Raw genomic sequence first — 20,553 nt, 5'->3', positions numbered from 1 at the left:
TTAAAAAGACGCAAAGTCAAACGTTTGCATCTTTGTTGGCACACACGACATTCTGACAAATGTTGGAAATAATGGAAAAGGTTCTGTATCGTTTTTGTTTGTTGCAATAATAAGTAATAAAGTAGATTGAATATTTTAATGTTTAATCCCCTTTGATTTTAATATAGTAAAATGACTTTTACCAACTATTTCATAACAGTCAACAATGTTATCTTTTTCAAGCAGACAATCATAGTATTTCATTTCACTGTACATGATGCACCAGCAGCTCAGTTGTGTTCCACTGCACTACATCTCCTTTTAAAACCTCATATTTAATTGGCAAAGACTGCCCATGATTAGCATATGCAAACATGTTTTGCATTGGCTCTTTGTAGCCAGTTACATCATTCTTAAAGGACGGTAATAACAAGCGGGGGCCTTGTCACAATGTGACATAAACTTACAAATCTTCAGGGATCCTATTAAACACCGCTGTCCCAACATTAGGTACACATCTAATGAGATCTAAAAAAGCAGCAGAATTAAAAATTCTGTCTTTGGACGGATATTCACGCAACAATGTTGTAATATTTTCTTATAATTTTTCCGACACTTCATGTAAAATACAACAAGTGTAGGGTACTTGAAATGAATGATCCAATGACTGAATCGGACATTTTCTATGGCGAATCCTTGAAATTTCTTCAAATTTTGATGCTTTGCTCTACTTAATTTACTATAGTTTGTAAAGACAAACATTCCATTGAAAGAGACTGTCATAATATTGACCGTGATTTCACCAAAATGGCTGCTTCAAATCAAAACACCCATTTTCTAGTTAAATTTCATGCATGGTATCTAGAGACTTTCGTGCATCCTGTTACAATGAATGTGTCCACCAATTTACAAATCAAATGGTGATACTGATATTGTTGGCTATTTACAGTAGTATGAAAAAGTATCTGAACCTTTTGAAATTTCTCACATTTCTGCATAAAATCACCATCAAATGTGAGCTGGTCTTTCTCAAAATCACACAGATGAAAAAAACAGTGTCTAGTTTAACTGAAACCACCCATACATTTATAGGTTTTCATATTTTAATGAGGATAGCATGCAAACAATGACAAAAGGGGGGGAAATAAGTAAGTGAACCCTCTGCCTAAAGAGACTTAAAGGGCAATTGACACCAATTTTTACGATATAAAACCATCTCTAAAAGTCTGGATGTTCATCAATCGAGAGTCAGAGAAGTTGTCTACAAATGGAGAGAGTTTGGCACTGATGCTTCTCTCCCAAGGAGTGGCCGTCCACCAAAGATGACGGCAAGAGTTCAACGCAGAATAGTCAGAGAGATAAAAAAGAACCCTATAGTGTCTGCTAAAGACTTACAGAAATCACTGGCACAGTCCAATATCTCTGTGCACACATCACCTATATGTAAAATTATGGCCAAGAATGGTGTTCATGGGAGGTCTCTACGGAGGAAGCCACTGCTGCCAAATAAAAACACTGTTGCTCGTTTAATGTTCGCAAAAAGGCACTTGGACACTCCACGGAATTTTTGGCAAAATATTTCACAACGTCATGTGTGGAAGAGAAATGGAACAGCTCACCAACATCAACACATCATCTCCACTGTGAAGCATGGTGGAGGGAATGTCATGATTCAGGGCTGTTTTGCTCCCTCAGGGCCTGGACAACCTCCAATCATTAATGGAATTCAAAAGTTTTGCAGGAAAACCTGAGGCTGTCTGTCAGACAGTTGAAGCTAAAAAGAGGATAGATGGTGCAACAAGACAATGATCCAAAACACAGACGTAAATCAACTTCAGAAAGGTTTCAGAAGAACAAAATACATGTTCTGGAGTTGCCAAGTCAAACTCCAGACTTGAACCCCATTGAGATGCTGTGGCATGACCTAAAGACAGCAATTAATGCCAGACCTTCCAGGAGTCTGACTGAACTACAGCAGTTTTGTAGTGAAGAATGCACCAAGAATAGTTCTGATCGATGTGCCAGACTGATCTGCCGCCACAGGAAGCCTCTAGTTGAAGTTATTGCTGCCAAAGGAGGGGGCACAAAATTTAAATGTCATGGTTTACTTGCTTATTTTCCCCCATTTTATCAACTCAAACGGCAGAAAGCTCAAGGTCTCATCATCTCACGAGAAACTAACATGTGCTGGAAATTCGCCTCTTTTTGTATGTGAAACCACATCTTACAGTCGGGCTTTTAAAGTCACCAATTATTTTTCTTAGCAGGTCTAGCTTACGTTACGTTGCAGGTCTAACCCGGGTAACACACCAGCAGTGTTGTCACGGATTACTTAAAAAAGTAATTTAATTACTGATTACTGATTACACCTCAAAAAAGTAATCTAGTTACTTTACTGATTACTTTATTATCAAAGTAACTAAGTTACTTTAAAAGTAACTTATCAGTTACTTTTTACCATTTTTTTCCCTTTTACTGCCTCAACATAAAAATAACAGAAAAATGTCATCACGTGTAATCGCAGAGATTTTCACATAAGGCTTAATCTTTCAGTTAGCGGGGGTTTAATTAGTCGACCACCATTGACTCGCCCTTGCTTAGCCATTTCGGAGCCCTAAAACTAACAACTACCTGACAAACTGCACAAAATTTGTTGAAATCAAGTCCAACGACTAATTAAACCCCCGCTGACTCCAAGATAAAGCCTAATGTAAAAAATTCTGAACTTCCCCTTTGAAATAAAGACCAAGCCGTTAAAATGTTGTTTCTAAAAGTTGTAAAGCAATAAAACAAACAACAAAAATTAATGAAATGAACAAAAATCCTACAACGTAAAGTTTTCATAATGGGTCAAAATCATTTTTCGAACAGATCATGTGACTTGCACCTTGGAGACTGTCCTTTGCTTTGCTTAGCCAAAACTACACCAGAGGAGGCAAGATGGATATTTAGAATTTCTTTAAACCTAAGCTTTCAAACGCTGCCAACATGGCTAAAACTTTGGAGACACTTCAAAGGTGGATACTTTGAAGAATGTAGAAAACAAAACCTGTTTTCAGTTATTTCACTTTTTTTTTGGGATTCCACATGTTCGTTCATAGTTTTGATGTCTTCAGTGAGAATATATAATAGTAGTGAAAATCTATAAAACGCAAAATGTGTGTCCAAACTTTTGACTTTCGTTTCAGTCTTCAACATGCTTCTCCCCCCAGTCCCACAAATGTAATACTCCGCCTATGATTACAAACTCTAACTATAAAATGTACATAATTACACATATTGTAAAGGCTGGTTACAAACTGTAGAAGAGCTGGCTGTCTCGTTACCTGTCGGCTTTTTTTTCCGAGTATACAGCTGTCGACAGTCTTCCTGAGCCAGCGCAGAGTTTGCAACGCACAGAGATATTTTTGTCATCTTTACTGGACGGATATGTGAAGTAATGGCTGTATCTCCAGTGAGCAAATGCAGCCGTTTGTTGTATCTCTCCGGCTCCTATCTCTCCTTCTCCTTTACTGTTAGCATCCTGATAGCTAGCAGGCTATGTTGTTGACCGCCATGGCAGACGGCGCGCGCACAGGCAGCACGGTATTACACGTGACCCGTTTTTTTCCCTCCCGATGAGACGTGAAGTCACTCCCAAACTCAAGCGCAGTATTTTCTTTTCAAATGCTCTGCGTACATGACTACAATATTCTTCATCCTACATACAGTATGAGGCAACAACAAAATAGTAACGCACAGGCACCGAGCAAACTAATTTTAATCAGATTACTGGCCTGGAAAAATGAACGCGTTAGATTGCTCGTTACTGAAAGAAAGTAATCAGATTACAGTAACGCGTTACTGACAACACAGCACACCAGGCACTTCTATGGCGCGTCAGCGATGCCGTCACGTCAACGCACCACTGAGGCTCGCCCCCAATTTCCAAGAAACACAAGAAAGCCCACTCATCAGACCATAGGACATGTTTCCAGTCGTCCATGTGCTTTGTTGACATGTCTTCAGCAAACTGTTTGCGGGCTTTCTTGTCTTCAGAAGAGGTTTCCTCCTGGGGTGACAGCCATGCACACCAATTTGATGTAGAGTGCGGCATATGGTCTGAGCACCAAGAGGCTGACCCCCCGTCTTCAATCTTTGCAGCAATGCTGACAGCACTCCTGTAATGAGTCACATGACATTTTGGAGGGAAAATGACAAGCAGTACTCAATTTGGACATTTAGGGATGTACGTCGTTTCTAAAGGGTGTACTCACTTTTGTTGCCATGGGTTTAGATATTAATGGCTATATTTTAAGTTATTTTGAGGGGAATATAAATCAACTATTTTATAAGCTGCACACAGACTACTTTTCATTGTGTCAAATTGTCATTTTGTCAGTTTTGTCCCATGAGAAGATATACTTAAATATCTGCCGAAATGCGAGGGGTGTACTCACTTTTGTGATACACTGTAATATCTTTTGGGGAGAAAATCAGGTTGCACCCTGGACTAATTTCCAATGATTTCCAATGAAGCTTCGCACTCACCTTCTCACATCATGATCTTAGTCTAAGGATATCTGATTCTGTGTGCATTTCCCAATTGGACCACTAATTTCTTCATCATCTAATTTATTTTTCGATGAAAATCTTGTTGAGTGTGACTAGGGCCATCACACCCTTGGTGGTCACTAGCATTGGAAAACCGACGTTTTCCCCGATGTGTGAAACATTCCGACAACTAATTTTTCCGATGAAGCTTCTTCTGATGCATTCGGCGTTTGGTGAGAAAACCATTACAGCTTTTCTTCTACTCTCTGTTCTACTCCCCTAGCGCACGACTAACAGAATGCCACTTGAAATGTGACAGCTTGTATTTGTTTACTAGGAAACACCACGACAACGGAGGAATGAAATATACCAGTGAGCAATGCATCATCAATCTTGATTATTTTGTTTAAGCTATGCGAGCAGTAAGACAGCATTTACTGATACAATTTGCCTGTGTTTCAACACACATTTATCACATTATTTTTGGTCTTTCACAGAATGTCCCATCTGTCATGAAATATAGGTTCATATGATGGTGAAGCTCGATAGGAATAATCATCAATTTACAGTCAAAGGACAAATACATGGCCAAGGGCATCATTTAATGAAAATTTCCTTTTTTGGCTTTCATTTCAGAATCCTCAGTGATGATAACCCTGTTTAAAAAAAAAAGTTTGTTTGAGCTTTAATAGCTTGCTCAGCTTTCTGGATGAATGAAAATGAGAGTATATTTCATCATTAGCGTTTCTGAACACCATAACGATTTTATGGTCCAATCATTTCACAATTTGAGAACACTTAGTTTTAGGAAATCATGTCTAAATAATGATGTCTAAATAATGCTTGCTGCAAAGGAACTGTTAGAAATTTCATCCAATTAAGCAGTGAACAAGCACTTACCTTCAGCCATAAAATTAGCAACCAGAGTAGCTACTGTTACATATGAGCGATTTCTGGACTTAAAGCAACAGTAGGTAACTTCGCAACCTTCATAAAAAAAAATTTTTTTTTTAATCATAACGTTTGTGATGATATGTCGACTGACAACTAGTTGAATGACACCTCTTTTAGCGGGTCTATGAGGGGGCTATATCGCTTTCACCAGCACTAATTAACTTTTGGGATGGTGGCGAGAACCCTGCCACACAAAAAACTACAAATGTGCTGACTGCTTTACGGCATATGTCACCTTCCCCATTCCCCATCATAAAGACGGAAGTCGATGCGAACGCTTTCGTCCGAATTCTGCAAAGATGAAAAAAAGAGAAGCTACCAGGTAGAGATAAAACAATAAATTGATTAATCGACAACTAATAAATTAGAAAATTATTCGACAATTATTTTGATAAACAATTAATCGTTTAGGACCTTCTTCACCTTAAACTTGTCTAAATTCTTGAAATTATAACATATAAATATTAGGGCTGTCAAAATTATCGCGTTAACGCGCGGTAATTAATTTTTTAAATTAATCACGTTAAAATATTTGATGCAATTAACGCACATGTCCCGCTCAGAAAGTATTCTGCCTTTTGGTAAATTTTACAGCAAGACTTTGTGCTGTCCAACAGCGAACTCTTGTGGTCGCTTTGCGACATGGTTTATTGTTTTCTTTCCAGTTCATTATGGCTGCACGACGTCTCGGGCTGTTAATGTTGTGCTTGTATGATCCTTGGACAAGATTTGTCCGTAAGTATGGTTGTTGTAAAGAATGTACATTTTATGTTAGTAAGCGAAATGTTATATTTTTTGTATGAGACGCTTTTTGTTTATGTTTAGTGAACCTGTATAGCGTGCTAAGCTAACGTTGTTGCTAATGCAATGCTTGTGTACTTTTTTTTTGTAGTTTTACGACGGTCTAAAGAGCACAATGGTTTGAGGCCATTTTATTAATAAATCAGATGAAAAAGGAAGAAGTCTAATTATTAAGGCGTCGTTCACTAGCTGTCTAGCTTTGGAAAAAGTAGACGCTTCGGAGTGAGGACAGCATAGACAGATTTAAATGACAGTAGAGTGAAATGCCCACTACAGTCCTTTTGTACCGTATGTTGAATGTATATATTCATCTTGTGTCTTATCTTTCCATTCCAACAATTTATTTCACAGAATATATATATAATTTACAGAAAAATATGGCATATTTTATAGATGGTTTGAATTGCGATTAATTGCGATTAATTACGATTAATTAATTTTTAAGCTGTAATTAACTCGATTAAAATTTTTAATCGTTTGACAGCCCTAATAAATATATAACTTAAAATATATAACTTCTCAGTTGTAAATAATAACAGATTTCTTCATTACATTTTTGTTAAGTCAAAGTAGGACATGAACAAAAATTCACATTTTTGCCAATTTTCGTACACCTTGCTGTCTAAACTAGTTTCTTAATAAGGCCACAACAACTAATCAATTAAATCAAATAATAAATTAGTTCCCAACGAATTTGAAAACTAATACAGTTGTAGAGTTGTACAGTTAGGTACAGAAGCTGTAATAAAATATTATTTTTGAAGGAAACAGTCATCCATTTTGTCTTCCTTGTTACTTATAACATGCCTAAAGGCTGATTTATTCTTCTGCGTAGGGGTGACGGCAGACCCGATTCACGACCCTACGCCATAGCCTGACATGCACCTCCACAAAATCCTGACTACACGTCACGTCAACGCGTGGTGACGTGACGTCAATGGACTGTGATTGGTCTGCTCAGACTGTTGTTTCCCGTTCAGCGGGAAATCACCGCCATTTGCAAACATTCTTGCGCTACGCTCCAAAATGATGTCAAAAGAGTTGTTTTGATGTTTAATTTTCAACAACAGACAGATTACAGACTTCATACATCATCACTGATTGTGAGTGCCTTGGTGCTTTTATGATAATGTGTTTACCATCAAGGCTTCGAACGCAGTTTGGGAAGTTCTGCTATGGCTTCCCACTGGCTGGTTGTAGGACACGGCAGAAAATCAGGTTGGAGGGCTGTCCACAATCCTTTGCAGACCTCGTAAAAAAACGCTTGACACAATGCTCGAAGTCAGTTTGAAGCTAGCCGCCGCGTTGTCTGGTGCAACAGCAAAGGCTGTATACGCCGCAGTAGGTCATCAAACCGGTCTGTTAACATGCGAAAGTGCATTTCTGCCTCAACATTTGTATGGTCAAAATTTGTTGTTCAATGTTAATGAGCTGAAGATCCACATACAAGCGTCCCATAACCGTTGCCATTGTTGTCTAACCGGAAGAAAACTAAAGGAATTCGACAAAAGTCCCCCAAAACCATGCAAACACAACGCCACACCCCTCTAGTGGCTTGGCAGTGAATTACAGAGCTAATAACTTCGAATGCTTATTGACGACAAAGGGTCTACGCCGTCGCTATGCCGTCACCGAAACACAGAAGCATAAATTAGGGTAAAAACATCTTCAAGGTAAATTGTGAAGGTAATTGAAAAAAGTGACATCTATCCGAATTATCGTTTAATTAATCAACAGATTAATCGATTATGAAAATAATCGTTGGTTGCAGCCCTACTACCAGGATACTCAGATACTCAATAAACATTGGCCTGGCTTTCACTCACTGGTGTGATTATCTACCCCCACCCCCAACCGAACGAGTTCGGGTAGGGTGGCGTGTTAGCCACACTAAGCAACACGGTTGCTAACCGTCATATGCTATTGTCTAGCCACAACTGGATTCATTACATTATCACTATTCATCCTGCATATAGCCGGAAATGTTTAACAGAAATGTTTAATCCATCTGCAGGTGACGGATCTGATAAATCTGATAAATCTGAGAACACTGGCACTAGCAGGATGAGGATCAATCTGGACAACGCTTTTACATGACAAAAATAAGGTAAGACATCATTAGACGCCTCAGTAGAGGTAAATTGCATCGTTTGCAACGTTTTCAGTGACAATGATGTACGGGGTATCTGCAAAAAATAAACTGCTGTGTTTCATTGTATACCCTAACCATATATAAAGCCCACGACAGCTCTAGATGCTAACTATCTCATCAAACACTCTCCTGCTCTCATCACTAGTGTTGTCACTAAACTAACTTGACACATGGACGCTACTCTTCTCATCCCATCTTTCCTGTTCATTTTGCTTTTGCTCTCCTTCTCATTAATGTTCCACTCGGGTTCAAATTGGAAGGGCAGAACCAATTAACTTTTTATATAGTTAAAGAGTGACACTGTGGAAGTCCAGCGGCATACCTACGTGACATCTCTGCCCTGCGACGTCAACAACAATAGTGACCTACTAGTTAAAATAATTTTGCAAATTTTATTAAAACAAAAACATTAAGAGGGGTTTTAATATCAAATTATTATAAATCGTACTAACATTATCTTTTAAGAACTATGTGTCTTTCTCTCCGTGGTACCCTTTTATATCTGGATGCCTCATTACAAATTGAAACAGGCCTTTATTTTGCAGCCGAATTTATCTTAATGTCCAGTAATGTGAAAAGAAACTTTTCAAGTATAATACAATCCACAAGTGACCAGAAGTTTGCTCCTTTTAATCATAAATTTCAAAGCTGCTGCTGTCAGGGTGACTGATTTTTGCTTTTGTTTTAATAAGACTTGCTGCAAATGCATGAAAACAACCACTTATGTCACTCTAACGGAAACCCTGCTAAAGAAAACAATAAAAGACGCATCAAAGATCATGTCTGAAGATGGTAAACAAAAACTGAATAGAAATAAGAGAAATACATAATTAAAAAATAAACAGGCTGAATAATAAGGATCTGACCAGACTACTGAAGCCTTGACAGGCAGGGAAATAATAGCAGGATCCGGGGTGGAAGTGATGAAAGTGTGGTACACATGTAAAATGATCAGCAAAATTGAATTTGAGCATCTTTCCTCTGTTCCATGTTCAGTCATCAAGGCCTAATCGTAGGATGGTCCAAAAATGATAGAAAAATGTACCTGTAAATGGTAAGATTCACAGAAACAATTTTTCCATGCCAAAGATCTTTTGGAAATATTTAATACGATCACTCTAGTCCTTGAACGGACAAACTGGAGCCATTTCTTGAATATTTAAAAAACAAAAAAACAAAACTGTTGCATATATTAAAAATTGATGAGTAGTTTAAAATGCCGCTAAAATATTCCAAAAAGAAACAAATATTAGGACTGAGAACTTCTGCAGGGAGCATTTTTGGAATCCAAAGAGCAGAAAAGAGCTTTTCTCTGGTGTACCATCTATTTAAATCCCAGTCCTTTTATGATGACAATGTGTTAAATTAGCATTTTTCATTGAACTGCAGCTCTGCTGTTTAGTTAATCATCGAGTATTGTCACAATTACAATTTGCATGATCGAGAATGTGTTCTCCATGCATTACATTGATGGTGTGCGCATGGTTCAGTAGAACAAAGACAGCTCGTTCTACACTCATGCTTCGTTTGGGAGATTTCTCGTAAGTAGATAGCAATCTGTCATATTCAAAGTGACAGTTAATTAGTTGTGCAATGACACACACACACACACACCATGCACACGTTGCTGGAAGGGATACGACAATGAATGCCGGCGACAAATGCGTACAATGTCTTAAGAATCTCACATTCTCTCACATTGCAGATTCTTGTAGTTAATGAACTCCACTCCGCTATATGATAGATTAAATAAATCAAGCTGTCAGTTCGTACATGTAAGGTAATATTCAATGTGTGATGAAATCATTGAATGCAGAAACATTCTAGCAGCCCCAAGTGTTATGTGTTATGCCTTGAGTTGAGTTTTGTTAGGATTTTGCCCCAGTGTTTCTTGTCCATGTGAATACCCATTGATTTCACCTGCTGTGGGCTGCTCCTTGTGTCTTGACCAATCCGCTGCCTCTTGATCCAACACCTGTGTCTCATTGTCTCGCTACCCCATGTGTGTAGTGATGTTCCCCATGTGCTGTCTGTCTTGTTCGGTCATTATCCAAGTGTTTACCCAGTGTCTAGTTCTCTGTCCAAGCCCTCGTTCCTCTTTAAGTAAGTTTTGGTAGCTTTGTTAGTACACGGTAGTGATGGTGAGAAGAAGTCTGGTGAGGCTTTGAACCACTTTAGCCAATTGGTTTGAGAAAGGGTTTGTTTTTCGAAGCGAGCACGGTACCACCTACTGGTTAAGTGTAATATCACAGTCAGTTGTCTCTCAACCACATGAGCGATTCGTTGATTTTTTTTTGTGTGTGTCTGTTAGGAAGGAATACATTTACAAAATAATGTTTTACCAAATCATCTATATGCATAGATTATCACATATGTATTGAAGGAATCTGACCTTTTAGCCAGATTGCCGGAATCACGCCAGCCGAACCCGCACTGGCGCAGCCCCAACGACCCGGGCCGACGAAATCCTGACGACCCCAGCAAAAAGGCCAAACGCCGCGCGTTCACCTTAGTCTTAACCCCTTGTACTGACTCCATTTTGAAAGCTGGTAAAAGGCTTCGAAGCACAAGTTGACAATTTATTCAGGTCGACAGCGATCAAACGGCAAGGCGAGGAGGCACACTCGTTCCAAGGTCACCATATCACAAGTCAACAAAAGGTTACCAAGAAAAATGACAACAATTAGTTAAACATGCATAAATAAAGGGTATGGTCATGACAAATAACAGTCTTGTGCTAAATGGAATATGAAATAATAAAAATGCATTTATTCGGGACCACATGCCAAAATTACTCCATCATGGTCAAAACTGTCGACTTCACCCTGATTGTCGCACCTCCCAAACGATATTTTATGCCAGTTAGTTAGTCCAGCTTTTGTCATTTCCCTGCCCCGGCTTCGGATAATCTAAACAAACCAAGAAGCGTGACAGCTAGCCGACATGCTAACCCGAATCGAGTGACGTCTCAAAGTTTTATTATTTTCTTTTCAAAGCGAAAAATCACACAAAACTAGCCCGGATCATATCACACGGTGGTGGGGTTGTCGATTGTCTTCGCCGATCGGCAACCCGCTCGGCGGCGAGCAAAATACAGCTCGACAGACTTGTTCCCCTGCTGTGGGCAGGAGAGCTAATTTGCCGGGGAAGCAGCTGGACAAACCGGCCGACATCGGAGGAGCGCGTAGCTGCCACATGGTCAACATGAATATGGCGTAAAATAATGCTTTACTACACGGCGAAAACATAAACAGAGAGCGCCGTGCAGTTGTTGTGCAGCTAAGATGGCAGGGTGTGTCTGAGGTATGTTTCCGTCCATGATCAAACGTAAGTAAATAGTCCTTTATTTAAAGAAAGTTTTTATTGTTTACTTTGTAATCGCTGTATTCGCGGCCATTTTTAACACCAAGTTGCAATTTCTGATGGGGTTGAAAATTTGACAGTGCACCGGGCACACGAAGAAGGCAATAACCCGAGTATAGCGCTCTCCCGGCGGAGGGGGCGAGGGGGGGGGTATAGGGTGGTTGCGACAAGACGCCGGTTTTGGTGGACAATCAGCCACAAAATGCAAGCCACCTCCGTATTTAAACAGGTGCCATGATCCCAGTATTTGACATAATACAAAATACGATGTTTTCTCTCTTTCTCGTAAGCCATTGGTCCCACAGTAGTAGGGCTTGTTTTGGCCAATATCCACCGGTGAATGGGAACCTTTTGAAACCCCCAAAAGGCTCACACGCCTCCCCCCTAGGGCAACAAAATTTCTCTGCAGCCGTTTGGCTGGCATGATGCGAAATATAAACGAATTAATCCGCAAAATCAGCTGAATCAGTAGTCTGATAGTTTCGTTTTCATGCTGCCGGTGCAATCGATAAGCCCCGTGCAACTATACCGTAATTGAGCATTAGAGGCAAACACCCGAGTACAAGCAAGATGAGGCAGGTGAACAAGATATTGACCAATGAAAACCAATAAAACCCTTGTACAATAGGTGGTAGGTGGCAGTATGCACATGATAGTTGCTTGCTATCCGCCATTAAGCTAGGTTTTGGAGTTTGTAAGCTTGTTAAGCTTCTGTTTACAGTGCAGTCAATTTTTCAATGACTTTTCTAGTTATTTCTTTGAATATTGACTTAGATCTCTGTATGTACACTATATTACATTTTTGCATCGGGAGAATTAAAAATTTTTTTTTTTACTTGTATAGTAAATTTTAAAGCAAGTACTTTTAAATATTTCTTTTCTTATATACTTCACTCACTTTTGAATTGATGTAAAAGATCCGGACTGGACAAAATGGAGTTAGTGACTAAATTTGCTTAATGACATCTGTCATACCCGTGACAGTGTCATGTCAAAATGATGATGGTCTTATTAAAGTCTTGTGATGCCGTTGTCAAAGTGTTACCTGTTAACTCAAATAAATCAAGAAAGAAGCCACACTGGCCTATAAGCCGCAGGGTTGAAAGTGGAGGGAAACGTAGGGGCTTATAGTCCGAAAGTTACGGTAAGAAAAAAATAAAATGGCCAAAAGATGGCCGAGATTCACCATTTTAAATTGTGCCAAGGCCAATTTGCGACTGCACAATGCATAGAAAACGAAAATCATGTTATAGGCAAAAAGTCAGATGTTTTGACATTTTACACTCAAGTATTCACAGAGTATGTGCTGTGTCAGTACTATAGAAGTCAATGTGGACCATTATTGAGTCATGTGAGATCTTGGTCGTATTACAAGGAAATTTAAGTGTAATATAAATCCTTATACATTGCGTATACAGAAAATGTCAGAGCCCCTTTATCATGTTACCTGAAAAATTTTAAGTCATGAAAATAAAGTCACTCTTAATATTCATCATTTTTGTGCTGATATATAATAAGCATTTCTTTTCCCTCTGTCAGCAGAAAGTAAATCTAACACACAGCCATTTTTATGCAAAATGAACTCGTGTCAGCGATGCTTCAAGGTAATATTTTGTAAAAGAACTTAATATAGACCCAGCCAAACATAGATGAATAAGAATTATATCAATTTACTGGTAATTCTTCACGGGTGACTGAATCAAAAGTGCAAGCTCAAGGTGCAAGGCTGGCGATGAGCGACGAATGCCAATGGGGCGAATGCGTATTGTACCACCTCAAAGTTGATGTAATCCTTGTCAAACATGGACGAAGCCAAAGATTGGAAGTATGTGAAATCAATGTCTTTAATGACAGGGAAATCAATAGTTTGTGTTTTCTGCATGGGCGGAGAAAAGGGCGGCCAATCAAATTTCTTGAATTTAACTTTGAGATTAGAGCAAAACAAAAGTCACTGACCTTCAAGTTTGGAGTACACATTTTGGTCCATCTTTATATTCACAGAGCAGCTACACAGCCACCGAAAAGAATGACATCCACACATTATTTTATTTGGATTTTTTTCCTTGGTAGTTTTGCATGTTATGCAAAAGCCAACTACCTAACTACTAAGTATTTTCCCCCGATTGCTAAATAAATTGTTTGGTCATGACAAATAACAGTCTTGTGCTATATGTAATATGAAATATTAAAAATACATTTATTCAGTACGACTTGGCTAAATTACTGCATAATGGTCAAAACTGCCGACTTCTTAAACCTCCCGAACGGTATTTTATGCCACCAGAGTTTGTATTGCTCGTCATTTCCCAGCGGGGACTCAGAAATGGAGGAAAGAGTGTAAACAAAAGAGGAATACTAGGCTATATGCTAACCCGAACTGAGTGGCTCGTCCAAGTCTCTTCGTCGCCTTTTGAAAATGAAAAATCCCACAAAACTAGCCCGACTCATGTCACATATAGCGGCGGGGGTGATAGCCTTCACTGATCGTCCAGCCCCCGGCGGCGGGCAAGTTTCGGCTCGTCGTCCCCCTGCTGCGTCCCTGGCAGGAGGGCTTGTCCCCGGGCTGAGGCATAGCTGAGGAAAGAACGCTGAAAATGGCGCATTCTCAGTGGACAAGTGAACATCAGAACGCGTGGCTGCCCAAGCCCAAGCCAAGGATAGTGCTTTCTTGGCGGGCACACGATGAGGCCCGAGAAGGCTAGAAGTCTCTACATAATCGAGAATCAAAGAAGAGAGCGTAAGGTGAGTGAGCCGGCCACTCCTGCCTTCTCGGTGGACATTGAGCATTGTCACCCACAAAATGCAAACCACCTCCTTATTAAAATGTGTACCATGATCACAGTATCTGACAAAATATAAAACACGTAGCTTACTCACTTGCTCATCCCTCCAATGGTCGCCCCATTGTCATATTTGTTTTGCCCATTCTTCGCGGAGAGCAAGATTTTTTGGAAACCCAGAAAGGCTCACACTACTCTCCATGGTGTACAGGGTGACCCAAAAAAAAGTTTACACTCAGTTGACTGGTTGTTTAAAAGCCATTGAAACATATCTAAATAGGTTGTCATGGTTAAGTGATACATTAAGGTCACTCAATGCAGCTGGTAATCTCTCGTCTCTACAATTCCTGTGCTTCTGCTGAAAATGAAAAAAACTTTAGCTGTACCTGAATTGCTGCGTGCCGGTCTGACACCTACTGAGATTCCAGCAAATCTGAGAATATCCAGATGTGCAGTCTACAAAGTTAAAAAGAAGCTGAAAGATACTGGAACAGCCTCACGAAAACCTGGGTCTGGAAGTGAAGATCTGTGCGGACCAAAAAGTTGATTGACAAGGTGATATGTGGCCACCCCAGAGTCCAGATCTCAATCCCCTGGATTATAGCATATGGGCAACTGTGGAGGACAGTGCCTGTAAGAAGCCACAAACTTCTGTGGCAGCCTTGGAGAGGTCCATTGTTAGATCTTGGGAAAAGATGACAGCATCCTACATAAAGAAGACCTGTCAAGCGTTCCGCAGGCGCCTGGAGGCTGTTGTGACACTTAAGGGAGGACACATTGAAAAATAGAGTGTACTGTACATGTTCTTTACAATAATGTATAATTTGTGATTCAATTCTAATTCTAAGATGAATAAACATGGCATTCAAGTTGTATTATGGCAGTGTAAACTTTTTTTTGGGTCACCCTGTAGCAACAAATGCCTGCAGCGCATTGGGCTGCCATGATGCCAAAAATTAATGAATTAATCCGCAAAATCAGCTGGATCCGCAGTCCTTTTGCATACAATTGTATGGCTGTATAGTGAAGATGATGTTAACATCACATTCCCTTCTTCCTCAATTCGAGACCGTGGCCAGAAGTCTCTCATTTTCATAGCGCGGGATTAAAAAAATTGAATAAATATATCGTTTGCTTCTGCACACATCTAAATGGTCCATTTCATTAGAGAGCATAAAATACCGCGTGTAATATGACATAAACATGCTTTTTTTGTGTGTCACAGGCACTTTAAAGACGCCACATGATTGAACAGGCCAGCCGGCGTGAAAATAGAACGGCAAACTTGAGTCTGATTGGTATAATGGAGTTATGTGATTGTTGTTGTGATGTCTCATTGGTGAAAATGGTAGAGGTAATGTTTCATCTTTGACAAAAAAAAAAAAAACATCACAGCTACTATTGATCATTCAAAATAGCCAATAAACATAATGCATCTAATTTCCTATTTACAACAAAACATTATACTATATAGTATATATACATATAGCTTCTTCAGCTTATTTATATCGACTTGAAGCTATTGATCATTTGAAAAAAAAAGTTCAAGGTCCAGTGGTCTCTTGTGTCCCTATCTGCTGTGTCACGCTTGAGTCTCCTCCGGTGATGCCTCACTGGATGCGCTCTCCCCTTGAGAAGCACTGACAGGTCATCTTTTCCAAACGGCCACTTCAGTGTCACTTGGAAATCAATGGCCGAGGGCGCTGCTTTCACGGCTGCCTCTGTGCGCTCTGAAACTTCTTGTTCATCAGTGTCAGTCACACTGACCAGCCAGCCTCTTCCTATTAACTTTAAAAAGGAGGCATGTTGTGCTTTTCTTTTTTAAAAGCGCACCAGGAATCAAGTTTCACATTTCTTATTTCTGCACCAAATTTATCAAGTTTTTTTGTTACACCTATTATCTTGTCTATCTTCCACACACAATATTAATCACAACTTATAGTATTTTCCACAAGCAGAGTTTTTTTTGTGTGTTTTCCATACAATTCCATGCCACGAAGGAAAACAGATTTATCTTTGTAGAGATATTTGTTCCCATGTATTTGTTCATTTTACTTGTGTTGCGATTTGACCTTTCAGCCAGATTGCCAGAATCCGGACAGCCTAACCAGGGATGGGAATTGATACGATTTTTATGATTCCGATTCCATTATCGATATTGCTTAACGATTCGATTCTTTATCGATTCTCTTATCGATTCTAATTTGGGGGAAAAGAACAAATGTTTTGTTTGATCAGAAGTCAATACCTTACAAACTCACAATGAGGTCAAAAGAGGCCCAAAGCCTCAATGTTAACTGTGGCAATAAGTGGCAAATGCACAAGAATGTGTAACATTTTACTGAAACATTTTTCTAATAGAAATAAAAGATACTGGTATATATTGCATATAGGTCGTTGTTCTGCCTTTGGCAATATGTGTTAAAGCAGGGGTCCCCAAACTTTTTCCTGTGAGGGGCACATAACTTTTCCCTTCTCTGTTGTAACAGAAAAAGTGTGACGATTGCAGGAGTGCCTAAATGTAAAAAAGTATTGTTTTTCAGAAAGCCACAATCAAATAACCCTTTCTGGATTCTTCATGGAACAAAAGTACATAAAATAAAAATGATAATATGATATAATATAATATAATATAATATAATATAATATAATATAATATAATATAATATAATATAATATAATATAATATAATATAATATAATAATATAATATAATATAATATAATATAATATAATATAATATAATAACACTATTAATTAAATAGATAATAACCAAATAACCCTCTCTGAGTTATTCACAGAAAAAGGCCAGGAAATAAATAACACTATTGAGAAGTTAAAAAAAAATAAAAATCGAAATGCTCTCTGGTATTGTTCAGGGGGCCGGACCAATTGTGGAGGCGGGCCGTAGTTTGGGGACCCCTGAGTTAAAGTGTATTATTTACCATTATATTAAAATGCATGCCTTTTAGGTTTTTATGGTACTTTCACGCTCAAGTGGAGGCGCCCTTGCGCAATAAGTAAGCTCTGGGAGCTGCAAGTAGCAGCCCATACTATATTTTTTACCTTTCACGTCCTGAAATTTATTTCGTAACAAGAGGCAATATTTTCCCCGCTGAGGTGTATCGCAACCTGAAAATTCTGTATGTAGACACGTTCGTAAGCAGAGGTACCACTGCATAGGCATATTTGAAAGCATTAATAGCATCAAGGTTTAATATTAAGGAGAACATAACACTGATTGAACATTGTTCCAATATCAATAATAATTGAATTAACATGCCGATTTTGTATAGATTTTAACATTGGAACAATATTAATCCAGGGTGCAAAAGTGATGACAAATCAACATCGGCTGTCAATATTGATTCAATGATATAAAATCGACAGCGGAATGTTGATTCACCATCTTTTCACTGTCCGCTCTTTTCACATATTTCAATCTTTTCAAAACTCATTTAAGCAAGACATTTTGAGAAAATAACCATTGCAGCTCCAAAATTTCCGAAACAAGTCAGAATCCTTCTCTTAATTCATACATTTTCACAACAAGATTCACAAATTAACAACTTCTACATCTTTGTCTCCTTCCACATTTCTAGACGGACTCATTATTTTGAATTAAATCTTGGAAACTATTAATCAAACTCCTGAAATCGCGGCATTTTTCACTAGTTCACATTATCCATGACTAGATTCATAGAGTCAGTTAACAAATTAACATTATACATTTGGATAGTTTTTTTTTTGTTTTGTTTTGTTTAGTTTTTTTTTTTTTTTACATTTAAACATCATATTATACCACTTTAGTATATTTTCTAGCATTTACAGTGGGGCAAATAAGTATTTAGCTAACCACTAATTGTGCAAGTTCTCCCACTTGAAAATATTACAGAGGGCTGTAATTGTCAACATGGGTAAACCTTAACCATGAGAGACAGAATGTAGGGGGAAAAAACTGAAAATCACATTGTTTGATTTTTAAAGAATTTATTTGCAAATCATTGTGGAAAATAAGTATTTGGTCTATACAAAAAGTTCATCTCAATACTTTGTTATGTACTCTTTGTTGGCAATAACGGAGGCCAAACGTTTTCTGTAACTCTTCACAAGCTTTTCACACACTGTGGGAATGGGCCAAAATACCAGCGTATTTTGGCCCATTCCTCCATGCAGATCTCCTCTAGAGCAGTGATGTTTTTAGGCTGTCGTTGGGCAACACGGACAACACGGAATGGGCCAAAATACCACCATGATTTGCAAAGAAATTATTTAAAAATCAAACAATGTGATTTTCTGGGGGGGGGTTTCCACATTCTGTCTCTCATGGTTGAGGTTTAACAATGTTGACAATTACAGGCCTCTAATATTTTCAAGTGGGAGAACTTGCATAATTAGTGGTTGACTAAATACTTATTTGCCCCACTGTAAATGCTAGAAAATGTACTAAAATGGTATAATGTGGTGATGTTTAAATGTAAAAAAAAAAAAAAGTTTTTAAAACTATCAAAGTGAAGTCCACTGTCATCTCTTCAGCATTCACATGCAAATTCTACAGAAATGTCATATTGTAATTTAAATTATTCGAGTTTTTGGTGTTTTATGCACATATTCCTTATCAGACTCAGATAGAAACCTGATGCTGTTCTCACTTCCCCTGTCCCGACAGCTTCTCCACTCGGCTTGTCCGTCTGTCACTTAGCCCTCCTGCCCGGGGCTGTCTTGTCAGACAGTTATTGCAAAGCGCTGCTGCTAGCTCACTCATTAACGGTGTCCATTTTCACTGAGCGAGATGTATGACCCTAAAGACACCGTACTGCATATTGACAAAATGGCTCCTCTGCCACATTGCACAATATAAGCTGTATTATTTTTCCTCCTACATTTTAGTTAATGACACAAGATGTGAATATAGCAACAATTTTCACACCGTACTTATCTTCACACCTAATGATATCCATAGCTGTCTGTCATAAATGGTGATGGTGTTTAATGTAACATAACAACTAATATTAATTATATGCTGTGCTTGCCACACATTCAAATAAAATATAAAATAGAATTATCCATTTGAATAAGTCTGTCTAAATAAGGCTAGGGACCCCACAGTGGTCAAGTGGGCAGGTGGGATGGTAAATTGGTTGGATGAAGAAGACCTGAGGGTTAGAGTGGGTGGGAACGTATAATAGAGGAGGTTGGTAGGATACTGAGGGACTAAGTGATTTAAGGCCCTGAAGGTTAGAAGGAGGATTTTGTAGATGATATAGAACTTTGGATTGGCAGACCGGGATGGTGGTTTCCCTTTTTAGGAAGGAAGACCGAGAGTGTGTGCCAATTATAGAGGAATCACACTTCTCAGACTCCCTGGTAAAGTCAATTCAGAAGTGCTGGAAAGGAGGGTGGGTCGGGAGGTCGAATCTTGGATTCAGGAGGTGCAGTGTGGTTTTCGTCCTGGCCGAAAATCACCAATAGTAGACCAGCTCTACACCCTTAGCAGGGTCCTCGAAGGGTGCATGGGAGTTCGCCCAACCGGTCTACATGTGTTTTGTGGATTTGGAGAAGGCTTTCTATCTCGTCCCTCGGAGAGTCCTGTGGGGGGTGCTTCTGGAGTACGTGGTACCGAGCCCCCTTGTAAGGGCTGTTCAGACCCTGTATGACTGGTATCAGAGTATGGTCCGCATTGCCTGCAGTAAGTCGGATTCGTTCCCAGTGAAGTTTGGACTCTGTCAAGGTTGCCCTTTGCCACTGATTCTGTTCATAACTTTTATGGAAAAAAATTTCTAGGCGCAGCCGAGGAATTGAGGGGGTCCAGTTTGGTGGCCTCAGCATTGCATCTCTGCTTTATGCAGACGATGTGGTGCTGTTGGCTTCATCAAGCTGTGATCTCGCACTCTCAATAGAGCAGTTCACAGACGAGTGTGAAGCGGTTGGGATGAAGATCAGCAACTCCGAATCCGACAATTAGCCATCAGTCGGAAAAGGGAGGCGTGCC

General features: G+C 39.2%; 1 long non-coding RNA gene across 1 annotated transcript in view; it reads left to right on the top strand.

Moving 5' to 3' along the window:
* Positions 1-5,948: 5,948 nt before the first annotated feature.
* Positions 5,949-20,553, top strand: part of LOC130927297 (uncharacterized) — a 29,328-nt gene continuing 14,723 nt past the window's right edge. Inside the window, exons 1-2 of the long non-coding RNA XR_009066388.1 lie at positions 5,949-6,201; positions 8,282-8,374. This is a non-coding gene — a long non-coding RNA (uncharacterized LOC130927297). The remainder of the gene's footprint in view (positions 6,202-8,281; positions 8,375-20,553) is intronic.

Source organism: Corythoichthys intestinalis, chromosome 12, assembly GCF_030265065.1.
Source record: "Corythoichthys intestinalis isolate RoL2023-P3 chromosome 12, ASM3026506v1, whole genome shotgun sequence".
In the NCBI taxonomy this organism is placed as follows: domain Eukaryota; kingdom Metazoa; phylum Chordata; class Actinopteri; order Syngnathiformes; family Syngnathidae; genus Corythoichthys; species Corythoichthys intestinalis.
This window is presented reverse-complemented; position numbering and strand designations above follow the sequence as displayed.